This window comes from Chiloscyllium plagiosum, chromosome 6 (genome assembly GCF_004010195.1).
Source record: "Chiloscyllium plagiosum isolate BGI_BamShark_2017 chromosome 6, ASM401019v2, whole genome shotgun sequence".
NCBI classification, from domain to species: Eukaryota; Metazoa; Chordata; class Chondrichthyes; order Orectolobiformes; family Hemiscylliidae; genus Chiloscyllium; species Chiloscyllium plagiosum.
In genome coordinates, this window is record NC_057715.1 from 85,474,247 (window position 1) to 85,478,965 (window position 4,719).

At 42.9% G+C, this 4,719-nt stretch overlaps 1 protein-coding gene across 2 annotated transcripts in view; it reads left to right on the forward strand.

The window, feature by feature from the left end:
- Positions 1-4,719, forward strand: part of b3glcta (beta 3-glucosyltransferase a) — a 176,530-nt gene that overhangs the window by 28,865 nt on the left and 142,946 nt on the right. The gene's annotated exons all lie outside the window — the stretch shown is intronic.

Below are 4,719 nucleotides of genomic sequence, written 5' to 3' on the forward strand. Positions count from 1 at the left end.
GGCTGAGTTGAGTATGGTTGCCATTACAAAAGAGAAAGTGCTAGAAAAGCTAAAAGGTCTTAAAATTGATAAATCTTCTGGCCCGCATGGTCTACATCCTAGAGTACTGAGGGAGGTGGCTGAAGAAATAGCAGAGACGTTGGTTGTAATCTTTCAAAAATCACTAGAGTCAGGGAAAGTCCCAGATGATTGGAAAATCGCTGTTGTAACCCCCTTTTTCAAGAAAGGATCAACACAAAAGATGGAAAATTATAGGCCGATTAGCCCAACCTCAGTTGTTGGTAAAATTCTAGAATCCATCGTTAAGGATGAGATTTCTAAATTCTTGGAAGTGCGAAGACGGATTAGAATAAGTCAGCATGGATTTAGTAAGGGGAGGTTGTGCCTGACAAACCTGTTAGAATTCTTTGAAAAGGTAACAAGTAGGTTAGACTAGGGAAACCCAGTGGACGTTACCTACCTTGACTTCCAAATCCCTTTGATAAGGTGACTCACGGGAGGCTGCTGAGTAAGGTGTTCGAGGTGAGCTACTGGCATGGATTAAGGATTGGATGTCTGACAGAAGGCAGAGAGATGGGACAAAAGGTTCTTTTTTGGATTGGCAGCTAGTGACTAGTGGTGTCCCGCAGGGTTCAGTGTTGGGGATGCAGCTGTTCACTTTATATATTAATGATCTGGATGAAGAGACTGGGGGCATTCTGGCAAAGTTCACAGATGATACAAAGTTAGATGGACAGGCAGGTCGTACTGAGGAAGTGGGGAAGATACAGAAAGATTTAGACAGTTTAGGAGAGTGGTCTAAGAAATGGCTGATGAATTTCAATGTGAGCAAGTGCGAGGTCTTGCACTTTGGAAAAAAGAACACAGGCATAGACTACTTTCTAAACGGTGAGAAAATTCATAAAGCCAAAGTACAAAGGGATCTGTGAGTGCCAGTACAGGATACTCTAAAGGTTGACTTGCAGGTTGAGTCTGTGGTTGAGTCTGTCATTTATCTCAAGAGGGTTGGAATGTAAAAGCAGTGATTTGCTACTGAGACTTTATAAAGCTCTGCTTAGGCCCCATTTAGAATACTGTGTCCAGTTTTTGGCCCCACACATCAGGAAGGACATACTGGCATTGGAGCGTGTCCAGCGGAGATTCACACAGATGATCCCTGGAATGGTAGGCCTAACATATGATGAACGGCTGAGGATCCTGGTATTGTGTTCATTAGAGTTTAGAAGATTGAGGAGAGATCTAATAGAAACTTACAAGATAATTCATAGCTTAGAAAAGGTAGACGCTGGGAAATTGTTTCTATCAGTTGGGAATGCTAGGACCCATGGGCACAGCCTTAGAATTAGAGGGGGTCAATTTAGAACAGAAATGAGGAGACATTTCTTCAGCCAGAGAGTGGTGGGCCTGTAGAATTCATTGCCATGGAGCGCAGTGGAGACCGGGACGTTAAAAGTCTTCAAGGCAGAGATTGATAAATTCTTAAATCTCGCAAGGAATTAAGGGGTATGGGAAGAGTGCGGGTAAGTGGTGTTGAAATGCACATCAGCCATAATTGAATGGTGGAGTGAACTCAATGGGCCGAATTGCTTTACTTCCACTCCTATTTCTTATGGTCTCATCTAAACAGAGAATGCCCAAGTTTTTAATACTATAAAGGACATTGCGAAGAATATAATGCAGAACATGACAAGATGTGGAAAGAAATCCAAGAACCTGAGTCATGAAGTCAGACTTATTTTAGGTTGAGTGACTTGAATTTAGTGTTTTAGGTGGATATGAAAATGTGGAAGGTAAAGAATTGTACAGTTTACATCATCTCAGAAAGAAGTAACAGGTGGAATCCAATAGGAGTCAGAGTGACCTGAGCAATGGTGAGATTAGATTAGATTACTTACAGTGTGGAAACAAGCACTTCGGCCCAACAGGTCCACACCACCCCACCGAAGCGCAACCCACCCATACATTTACGGGCAATTTAGCATGGCCAATTCACCTGACCTGCACATCTTTGGACTGTGGGAGGAAACCGGAGCACCCGGAGGAAACCCACGCAGACACGGGGAGAACGTGCAAACTCCACACAGTCAGTCGCCTGAGGCGGGAATTGAACCCGGGTCTCTGGCGCTGTGAGGCAGCAGTGCTAACCACTGTGCCACCGTGCCGCCCACGGATTACCCATGCCCATGAGATCTAGATTACTGTGTTCAGTTCTGGTACCCAGTTATAGGAATGATATTATTAAGCCGGAGAGGGTTCAGAAGAGATTTATCAGAATGTTGCCAGGTATGGAAGGTTTGAGTTATAAAGGAAGACTGGATTGACTGGGACTTCTTTCACTGGAGCGTAGGAGGTTGAGAGGTGATCTCATAGAAGTTTATAAAGTAATGAAGGGTATTGATTGAGTTAATGATCGTTATTTTTTTCCCTAGAATGGGGTATTTCAAGACCAGGGTGCACAGTTTTAAGGTGAGGGGAGAGAGATTAAGAAAGACATAGAGGACAAGTTTCTAACACGGAGCGTGGTTCACATGGAGAATGAACTTCCTAAGGAAGTGGTGGATGTAGGTACAATTGCAACGTTTAAAAGATATTTAAATAAATTCATAAATAGGAAGTGTTTGGAGAGATATGGTCTAGGAGCAGGCAGGTGGGACTAGTTTGGTTTGGGATTATGTTTGGCATGGATTGGTTGGACCAAAGGATCTGTTTCCATGCTGTATGACTCTGTGGCTCTCTGTACTACAGAATGAGAATTCCAGCGAGGCCTGTAGGACATAGGCAGCATCTCTCTCCATCGTTTGTGCTTTTCACAACCACATGGCGAGTTTCTCTCTTGGTAATGACAAATTGCCCGTTGAGGGGTAGTTATTGCTCATTGAATGCTGAAATTGCCTCATAAATGTTCAGTCTTCTATCTTACCAAACAAGCTAGACATTGAAAAAACTCGACATGGAACCACAGCAGGTTCCTGCCAGATTTAGTGTGTGGCTTGCTGTGAAGAACCTCCATGTTGGACACTGGGCATCAACATCTCAGGACATGCTCCAAAGGCATAGGTTGCAAACATTGCACTTCCATGAACATTGGTATCTGATATGTGCCATCCTCTAGCAACCCTCCTGGCATATCTCCATGGCAGATCTCCAAACCATGTATAGATTGCTTCTGCATTTCAGTGCTCTTCTTGGGGTGCACTGGAAGTTGTCATTGTAATGTTCCTTATAAAGGCACTGTCACACTTACACGGAACCGACCTAGATGCTCACAATATTTCAGCCTTGCATTGCCTTGCCCTTTCTTTTTGAACTTTGTTCCCTCAGTCAGCAATACAAGACTTATTTTATTTCTGCCTTGCCATGCCATTAAGCACAGGCACCAAGCCAATAAGCTTGTCTTAGTTGTCAGCAAGTCTCATTCAAGTCAAGGGAGATTGATCATGAAGATTGTAAGCTGTTTGCTATCTGTCCCACAATGACAGAAAGCCCAACAGACTGAGGAAAGAAGGAAATCCTTTGTAAAGGGTGACTGTGAGGCATGGGTACAAGAGGTGCATAGGATGATTGAGCATTTTGGCTGCTGAGTTGTGAGGTGCCTTGGAAAGTTAGAATGTTTGGGCTTTGCTCTCACAAGTGTAATGTCACTCACCTGTTGTTCCCTCCTGAGATTGTGGATACTTTAGAGCATTATTTCAGGTTGGATTGAGCATGTTCTTACTGCCTGTTGACTTCGTCTCTCCCCTTCACATTTGCTTGATTGTGGAGGTCTTGCTCTTTCACCCAGTCTTTGGAAACATCATTCAAATCCTATAGAACAATCTCCAATTACAAGTGAGAGGAGCAGAGAACAGCCATCTGATGTTCCTTCCCCATGTCTGGAATTGCAGCAACCAAAACATCTATGTCCTGATGTGCCATTGTAACTTGCTTTTCCTGAGGTGGAATGCTAATGTCCATGGCCCAGAGAATGAACTGCAGAAAAACTCACTCCTTTACCAGTCAGACACATGACTTACAAATTATCCCAATTTTTGTCCAGGGTCGAAGTCAACAAGGTTACATTTAAAATCTTGATTTCAACAGCATGAGGATGTAGAAAGAAAGAGCCTGTATTTTTAACTTAATCACAGCAAAAAAGGAAAGCGCTGTTGTTAAAATGGATCAAGAGAGATTGCAAGTTAGCGTTGACAGAGAAGGAATGACAGTTAGATATTAATATTTTCCTGTTTCCTATTTGTGAGTGTTGCAGTTTCCTCTTTGTATTGAAATGTTGCATCAATAGAAATTGTTGCGAAATGAGGTTTTGTGTATTATTATATCCTTATAGTATAAGGCTCAGTGATGTGGAACCTTAGTGTGTGGAATGTCAAACTAAGTGTACCAAAAGAACACTTTTTGGTTTAATTCTTGACTGAGGGCATTTCACAACACACTTCCTTATTTCAGCGCTTGGCATAAGAATGGCATAAACACAAGGCTAATCTCAAGTCATTTGCTTCTCTTCGTTGTTAACTAATGTGTGAAACTAAAGAGTCTGATTTTCAACTTGCTCAACATGAAAGACCTATTGACTATCACATGCAGTGAACTGGATTTTGCACATGGGGGCTGGAAAAGCACAGCAGGTCAGGCAGCATCCGAGGAGCAGGAAAATCGACGTTTCTGGCAAAAAGCCCTTCAGGAATAGAGGCAGGGTGCCTGCAGAGTGGAGAGATAAATGGG